Source organism: Artemia sp. Qi Xiang Cuo, chromosome 19, assembly GCF_049724085.1.
Source record: "Artemia sp. Qi Xiang Cuo chromosome 19, ASM4972408v1, whole genome shotgun sequence".
Classification (NCBI taxonomy): domain Eukaryota; kingdom Metazoa; phylum Arthropoda; class Branchiopoda; order Anostraca; family Artemiidae; genus Artemia; species Artemia sp. Qi Xiang Cuo.
This window is the reverse complement of record NC_142812.1, coordinates 11,937,835-11,947,782: the sequence shown is the minus strand read 5'-3', so window position 1 is coordinate 11,947,782 and position 9,948 is coordinate 11,937,835.

Below are 9,948 nucleotides of genomic sequence, written 5' to 3'. Positions count from 1 at the left end.
CATGGGATTGGTAATAAGAAGTTCTAGTGGCTTTTTGAAGAGTTAAAGTGAACATAGGGCTATTACCCCTCCCCCAAACGTGGTGTTTTCAGGAAATATATCCAATAGAAATTTTTATATGGCTCTTTTATTGAAATAGTCCAAAGATCAAATAACAAGGCTTTTAGGGTTGAAACAAACCCCCAGATCCTGGAAGCAAGGTTTTTAAGTTATGTCCCGAGGTATTTAAGTTTTTTATGGAGGGAATAGTTATATACGCCTTAGAAGCGGCTCATTTGGTTGAAAATTGGAAATTCTGGTTCCTTTCTAAGAGACAAAAGTGATTAAGGGCAACTATCCTCTCCCCGACTACCCCTCTAACCACCAAACACATCCAATTGAAATTGTGAGATAGCCACTTTGTTCAAAGTAAAGTAAAGAACATATAAGAATGCCTTCAGGATTGACTCTGCCCCCCCTTATAGCCCTGAGGTAAGGTTTGTTAGCTATGCCCTGGGGTTATTTAAGATTTTATGGAATAGGTGGTCATATAAGCTTCACATGGGGCTCATTTGATTTGAAATTGGAATTTATAGTGCCCTTTTTGAGAGTCAAGAGTGATTTAAAGCAACCCCCCCATGCCCTTCATTTCTCCAAAAACAACCAATCAAAATTTTAAATACTATTATTTTTAAGAGTATTTGAAGGTATGAAAATTATGTCTTTGAGAATTAACCCCCCCCCCCAAGAGCCCTCCGTGTAACGGTTTGTAAGCTATTTCTTGGAGGCATATGAGGTTACTATAGAACGGATGGTCGTTCATAATTTGGAGGCGGCTAATTGGATTGGTAATCAGGAGTTCTAGTCCCCTTTTTAAGATTCAAAGTGATCAGAGGGTAGCTACCCCCCCACCGTCACGTCGTGCTTTTTTTCAAAATGCATGCAATATAAATTTTGAGGTAGTCATTTTATTAAAAATAGTCCAAAGATCATATAACAAGGCTTTTGGGCCTGATACAAACTACCAGAGTCTTGGAGCAAGGGTTGCAAGTTATGGCCTGGGAATTGAAGGTTCTTATGGAAGGGATAGTTATATAAACTTAGTGGTGCCTCATTTAGTTGAAAATAGAATGTTTTAGTTCCCTTTTGCGTGTCAAAAGTGATAGAGGTCAACCAACCCCCTACCTCCAACTAGCTCTCTTTCCATCTAACGCATCTGATTGAAATTGTGAGTTAGCCATTTTGTTTAAAATAGTCCAAAGAACATATAATACCACCTCCAGGGTTGAAACAACCCCCTTCCCCCAGATCCGGGGGGAAAGGGCTGTAAGTTATGCCCTTGGAGCATATAAGGTTTTATTGAATCTGTGGTCGTTTAAACTTTTTACGATGTTCATTTTATTTGAAATTATAAGTTGCAGTGTCTTTTTAAGAATAAAAGTGATTTGAGAGAAACCAGGCCCCCCTCCCACACCCAGCGTTTCCCCAAAAATATCCAAACAAAGTTTTGAGACATCTATTTTTTCAGCATTGTTGAAAGGTTCAGTTACTATACGTCTGGGGATGTCAAACCCCCTGATGCCTCCGGGTAATGGGCAAGTTAGGCAATTTGCTCATTGTTTACACATAGCATATGTTATTGAGAAAAGGTATGACTTTTACTTTCCAAAAATATGAAGCGTATTAGGGTAAGACTTTCAGAGAATGTTGAGTGAAGTATTAGGAACTAATATATAAAATATATTATGTGTATATGGGTTCTCAAAAGGGTGTGACTCAGGAATGACTGTGTATATTAATTTTGAACTAACAGGAAATCATAAGAGAGATGATCATTTGACCAAAAAAGGCAATATTTATGCGCTACATCTACTACAACTACCACTACTTCTACTGCTACTGCAACTACTACTACTGCCACTACAGTCAGTAAAACAATTATTTCTGTAGCGAGTATTAGGACATGGAAATAAACATATCAGGAAATGTTGCGTGGAAAGATGAACTAAATAAAAAAAATACTGTCTAAATAAGGGTTTCGGGCGTATCAGCAATATTTTCGGAACAGCTTATCGTATCAAGAGGAAACTTAAAGCGTATCATGAGTGGGATGTTCAGTTGATCAAAAGGCAAAATTTACTGGCTACTACCGCTATTAATACTGCTGATACTACAGATACTACTACAAATAACACTACACTATTACTGCTACTACTGTTCTTACCACTACCACGTTTAATATGATACTAGTAAAATTAAGATTACGCGTATGAAGAAGAAAATTTGACAAAATTTTAAGGATAAATTTTAACTACATCAAAACATGCTATGTGCATGCAAATTGTCAAAGCAACGTATCTCAAGAATGGATTTGAGCATTAAGTCGGAACTTTTAGATATTAATTAACGGGGATTATAAATTGACAAAAAGGTGGTATATACACCTTACTACTAACACTAATACCGCTGCTACTCTTACTAATACTACTACTGCTACTAAACGACTCCAACTACTACTTCAATTGCAACAACTTGTAAGGATTACAGTGTTAAGGTGAAAAGGGCGTCAAGAAGGGGTCAAAAGGTCACATCAGCAATATCTTGGAACGGCTTACCGTGTCAAGATGAAATCCCGGGGCATCATGAAAGGGATGTTCAACTGACAAAAAGGCAAGATTTACATGCTACTACCACTATTAATGCTGCTGCTGCTACTACTCTTGCTACTACTACTAATACAACACTATCACTGCAACTACTTCTCCAACTGTCCCCACGACTACTGTGATACTAGTGCTATTAAGGGTAAAACTATGAAGGTAAAATTTGAAAGAACATGGATGCCAAATTCAAACTAACAAAAGACATTATGTGCATTTCAATTGTCAAAACAGCATGTCTTAAGAAATGATTTGTTTATTAAGTTGGAACTCATAGAGAATGCTTAAAGGGGAGGATCAATTCAACAAAGGGTAGTATGGCCACAATACTACTACTACTACTACTACTACCACTACTTCATTTACTAGTACTGCTACTGTTATTGCTGTTGCTCCAACTACTACATTTATTTCAACTACTTGTAAAGCTGCAGTCATAAAGATGAAAATTTCGAGAAGTACATGAATATACAGTTATTAAAAGGACAAATCGACGTTGTCATAGCAATGCCTAATTGTATTAAGTTCTAATACTACTGCTGTGACTACTATTGCAACTATACCTAAAGGTAAGAAGGTGTAACTACTGTTGCTACTACTACTGCTACTAAACCTACTACTAAGCCTGTACTCAAAATTTAGGGTAATATTGAAACTGTTCAAACAGTTCGTGGTAACGAACTGTAAGTAAGGAGCGACCCGGCTCAATGGTTACCGAAACTCTAAAAAACGAAACTTTGATATCAATAGATACATCAAAAGAATTAGATTTTAACGCTCATTTCAAATATATTAGTTGCATCAAGTTTAGTCCTACCCTTCAAAAGTTACATGCCTGAGAAAATTTGGCTGATTTTCAAAAAAAGGGGAAAAGACCCCTTAAAAGTTATAAAACCTAATGAAAATCACGTCATCATATTCAGCGTATCAGATAACCCTACTACCGAGGTTTCAAGTTCCTATATACAAAGCTGTGTACGTTTGCATTTTTTGCCATAATAAATATCACGGATGCGGGTTTATTTGTTGTTTTTGGTTTGTTTTTTTTCCAGTGGTGATCGCATCGACCCAGTGGTCCTAGAATATCGTGGCAGGGCTCATTGGAATGGAAATTAAAAGTTCTAGTGCTCTTTTTAAGCTATCAAAAAAATGGAGGGCAACTAGGCCCCCTCCCACGCTCATTTTTTCCCCAAAGTCACCCGACCAAAATTTTGAGATAGCTATTTTGTTCAGCATGTTCGAAAATATGATAATTATGTCTTTTAGGATGACTTAATCCCCCGAAGTTTTCGGAGGGAGGGCTGAAAGTTATGAACTTTACCCAATGTTAACATCACAGTTCATATATAATCCAGTATGATCAGTCTCTATCTCACCCATTATAAAAACCCGGACCGAGGTGCGAGTGCTCCGGAGAACGTTTTTGCAGATATAAACATAGGCGAAGTCAGATTAGCGGGAATACTGGTTAGTCTGTTTCCGTCTGTTTCCATCAAAGTGCATTGAAACAATCAGAAACAGACTAACCAATATTCCCGCTAATGCAGAAATAAGTGGGAGGAGCTTTTTGTTCGCAACGAGAACGAAGACCAGAAATGATCTGCGATAAGCTTACTGGTATATTCTGTCTACTGTGGTTAACATATAGCACAGGTTATTCGGAAGTATACAGACGTTTTCAGGGGGGATTTCTTCTGGTAGTTGGGGGGGGAGGGGTGGTTGGGTCGGAGGTTATGTGGGATGATCTTTCCATGAAGGAAGTTTTCATGGGGGAAGGGACGTTTCTATAAAGGGGACGCCGGATTTCCCAGTATTATTTAAAAAAAGATCAGAAATTAAATATAAAAAAACAAGTTTTTCAACTGTAACAGCAGCAACATCAAAACTTAAAACGAACAAAAAGTATTACATATATGATTGGGTTCACCCCCTCGTCAATACCTCTCTCTTTAAGCCTTTTAGTACTTTCATAAGAGCTATTTATTCTAATTAACGGCCTTTGTGATTAAGCGATCATTTTTAAAGAATTGGAACAAAATTCGAACTTTAGCTTAAAGAGCAAGGTATTGACTAGGGGGCAAACCCCCTAATATACTTATTAAAAATATATGAATATAGAAGTTCGTTACGTAAGTTAATTCGTAATATACGTATATTTGTTACTAATAAAAACGTTCGTAAATAAAATTCAACAAGTTTCGAGAAAGCCATTTAACCAAATAAAAGTAAAATTAATATGCATATTTCATTTTAATTATTCATGCACGGTGAGCCAAGATCAAAATCTGCATTAACTCAAAAACGTTCAAAAATCAAATAAAAAAAACAAGTTTTTTTAAATGAAAGTAAGGAACGACTGTAAAACTTAAAACGAACAGAAATTATTACTTATATGAAAGGGGCTGTCGTGTCCTCAACGCCTCTCGTTTTACGCTCAAGTTTCTCTTCCACCAAACACTATTTTACAAAAAATAAAAAACTTTCGCGAAACGCGGGAGGGGTGGAGGCGCCCACCCCCCCTTTCATATAAGGGAATAATTTCTGCTCGTTTTAAGTTTTAACGTCGTTCCTTACTTTCATTTAAAAAAAAAACTTGTTGTTTTTATTTAATACTGAACAAGATCGGAACGGAACACACTTTGCCCACACAGGTGGCCAAGAGGACGTATCAGCAATGCTTCAGAAACAGTTGATGGTATTAAGTTTAAACTTTCATCGTGTGTTAAAACATCGTGTGCTAAAACGGGAATGATAAAAAAAACGCTCTGTGCATACTGCTACTAATACTACTATTACTACTGCAACTATTGCTACTACACAAGCTAAGGGTATTAAAATGAAGCTTTCCAGAAATAGTTAACCGGTTGTTAAACTAAATCCAAGCAAACTATGATCATGTAGACTGTCGAAAGAGTTATAAAGCAATATAACAATAACAGCTTACATTATTAAGTTAGACCTTCCAGGGTTAGTTTTAGCGGATTTTGAACTAGCCAAGAGACACTAAGTGTATACTTTTAAAACTAATTCTTCGGTTACTGTTACTACTGACACTAAGTGCATGAAGTTGAGACTTTTGGGGAATGTTTAGGGGGAGTTTCAATTAAACAAAAAAAACTATATGCATGCAGGTATTAAAAGGGCATATATGCAATATCATAGCGCTTCTTTATCATAGCTAGTAATGTCATCGATTTTTTTAAGGAGCTATTTTGATTGGACACCAAAAGTTCTAGTGTCCTTTTTAAGAGTCAAAAGTGATTGGAGGGCAATCAGACCTCCTCTTTAGCTGATAATTTTCCTAAGACTTCCAATCAAAACATTAAGTTCAGTATAGTAACAGCCATTTTGTTCAGTATAGCTGATCGGTCTAGCATTTAGATGTCTAGGGTTATTGGGTAGTTCAACCCCCAAAAGTTGTGCAATTTGCCCATTATGCTTAAAAACTAAATTTTGCTTTAAAATTAAATCAAACCACACTGTCTGTATCCTGGTTGCCAATAAGACATCTCAGCAATATTCCAAGAACAACTGAGGCTATTAAGTTCAAAATTTTATTCGAAATTTTTGACTACTTCATCTCTTAAAATTTAAATAAATTAAAAGAGTGTAAGTGTATTTAAGCTGTCAAGGAGCAAAGATATAATTTCTTGGGAAGGTATTCAGTCTTATTTTTCAGGCCGACTAGAGGAGGTATAAAACTAAATTAAACATTACTATTTGTGTCAAGATTTTCAAAAGGGTGTATGTTGTCAAAAATTGTTGAAAAACCTTCTCCAGCATGCAAATAGCGGTGGCTGGCATTCACAAAATTATATATTTATATATAATATAAATATTATATTATATATAAAATTATATATTTCAAATTTATTATGTCACTTGTCTTTGTCTTGTCTTGCGCTAAGCTGAAAAAATTAAAGAAGAAACCTATAGTTTAACACAGCATAAACTTGAGTAAGTGGCCCATAATACACAAGTTCCAAAACTCCCCCTACGGAAATTACAAAAATAAAACTCAAACAAAATTCTCAGATTTGGAAAGCCTTCTTTTCAACGGGGAGGGGAGTATTTTCTGGAGGGGTATTTACTGGGGGGGGGGGGGTAAGGTATTTGGAATTTGGACAGTTTGAAGTCAGAAAACAATTCTTTCTAGGTGATTCATTGCTAAAAAATTACAGAAGAATAGGGAGGTATCCGGAACTTTTGTTAACTAAAAAAAAAAATAATAATAATAATTCCAGTTTAGAGTAAATGTAATGTTTCGTTTAAGTGACCGTTTCTCCAAGTATTAAGTATTACACAGTCCCTAAGGACTTTGGGGGATTAATTCATCCTCAAAGACATAGTTATTGTATTTTTTTTACCATGCCGAACAAAATAGCTATCTCAAAATTTTGATCGGGTGACTTTGGGAAAAAAAAGCGTGAGACCTAGTTGTCCTCCATTTTTGGTTACTTAAAAAGGGCACTAGAACTTTTAGTTTCTGTTCAAATGAGCCCTCCCGCGACATTCTAGGATCACTGGGTCGATACAATCACCCCTGGGAAAAAAACAAACAAAAAAAACAAAACAAATGAAGCAAAAAATACAAAATGCCATATTTTTGCAGATAAGAGCTTGAAACTTCTATAGTAGGGTTCTATGACACGCTGAATCTGATGGTGTGATTTTCATTAACGTTCTATGATTTTTAGGGGGTGTTTCCTCCTTTTTTCAGAAATAAGGCAAAATTTTCTCTGGCGCGTAACTTTTTATGGGTAAGACGAAACTTGATGAAACTTATGTATTTGATATCAGCATAAAAATCTGATCCTTTTGATGTATCTACTGATATCAAAATTTAGAGTTTTTTAGAGTTTCGGTTACTATTGAGCCGGGTTGCTCCTTAATTACAATTCGTTACCACGAACACTAGAGGTCTTTAATTCAACACCACTTACATAACACTTCATAGCCACAATTTCCGCTAAAGTTTAGCGAGTATTGAGGTGACTCCAAAGAGAGGTGGCGGTCTAGCTCCAGTTACAGGCACTCCAACTTCTAGAAAATTTGGCACGCAACTTATGTTTCTGTTTAATTCTATAGTTGTACACAAACTTCAAATGGCATTTTACGATTATGGCATTTTAAACTTTAAAATTATAATGGTAGTCTATGTCATAAATTAGTTGTAAAAAAAATATTCTGTTTGAGGGAGTAGAAAGATAATGCATATGGTAAGCTAAAAAAGAAGAAAAAACAATAATTGGTGGTACCACAGGGTTGCACCAAAAAAGGTTGTGCTATATCGGGACAGGTCTAATACAATCGGAAACTGAAAGTTCCAGTGCCATTGCCAAGTAATATAAAAGTTGGCACCACAGGACAGTCCCAATCTCTGCCATCAAGTTTCAAAGACATACTAATTTATTTTTTCAAAACTTTCCTGACAATTAAAACGAAATGAAAATACCATATTCAAAACGAGTAAGAATTTTAATAAAACAGTGAGCGTTGAAAAAAAAAAAATTTAAAAAAATAGTACTATCGCGAAACATAAATAAATAAAAACGAAACTAGCTTATTCAAATTATTGCATGTATAAAAGATGTAAAAAAAAAAGAATAAAAATGCACAAACGCTCCGCAAAAAATACAAATGGAGAAACAAAAGAAAAGCTTAGTTTAGTTACGGAGACTAGTGCAGAATCTTATTTACCCATGCCTTCAACCCCCTCGTGGGCTGACCGCCCCCACCCCCCCAGTACAAGTTGTAAGTTTACTGTTACAAGGATCTGGGAGACTTTGAATGATTAGAGCCCAAGAAAGTGTAAATATGAGAAAATTTCCCTGTTGAAAAATATTCAAAGTTCCCCACCCCCAAGTGTTCAGACCAGTGCGTAGCGGTGCAAACTTCATTATTAAAAGTAGGATTGAGAGGCGTGTCTATATGTTTGAGCAGGCACATGCCGAACAATTTATTTTGGGTCGCCTGCACAACCAAGGGGAGGGGATTATATGTAAAAGCCCGAAAATGGAGTATTAAGCAAGAAACACCGAAAGCTATAGTAGAGAAGTTAAATTAAGGATGTTTAATAAGAGATTGAGACTGTTCAGGAGCCTAACTATGGTAATTCAAATAAAAACATGCGACAACATTTTAGGAAGTGAAGTTTCTTTACGCAAATACTTCGCAGAACTACCAGATTTTAGACTGAGTTTACTCGGCCCTTAAGACAAGCCACAGTCTTTTTAAATAACCCTTTGGATGTTACATAAATAAATATGAAAGAGGAACTGAACTTCCAATTTCTTTTTATTAAAGGAATTTGTCTGGACTAATTGTGCACATAGCCACTGGAACAAGTAACCCCCACCCCTCGTAATGTGAAATGACACTTTTAACACTTTGAAACGTTTTTTTCTACATTATTATGAAGGTTAATAACTTTTTTTTCAAAGATTAGTTAAAAAAAACTTTTCCCACAAAATACGATTTTCAAAGTAAAAATAAGTGCTACTTTAAACCAGAAAAAGAGCAAAAATAAAATAAAATCATCATCCAAGTGTAAAACTATCGCAAATCACTATCAATAAATAAATGAAACCCAAAACGAACAGAAATTATAAAAAATAACGAAGTCAAACACAAAAACGAGCAGAAATTTACATGAGTAGGGATGATGCCCCCATGTCTTCTGTTTTTTAAATGCTTAGTTTTTTTAAATATTTTAATAAACAACAATAAAGATGTAAACAAACTATACTCTAACTATAAAATATACCTATACAAAACTAACTATACTTAGGGATCCGGTATTTAAAACCAAACTAACAAATTTTGTATTTACTATTTTCAAGTCCATGGTTTTATTATAAATGATATTTAATATATTCTAAGTCTGTAAAATATAAGAAATTATTTTATGAATCACTTACTGATATAGCCCTTATTCTTATTTTGAGTTGATAACTTTTATAAGAAATGAAAGAAAAATAGAAATTAAAAAACACAGCAAAAAAATAGAAAAAAGGAGACTCAAATAGTCCAGACAGGAATGTTACAATCTGAAAATATCTATAAGGGACTGTCTTAATTTTAGTTAAATTACTTTCAATTTTATTTAAATATTTAATCTTATTTTAGTTTTTTATTATTTCATTAATGATTTTCATCTTATTTCATTCTAATTTTTCTTTGATTTTTCTTAAATTTAGTTTTAATCACTATTTTCTGTCCACTCTCCGTGTACTATTTCTGTACATACGGTTTATTGATTAAAATATATTTTGGTTTTCGCGTGAGTTCCATCAAAAAATTGATTTGT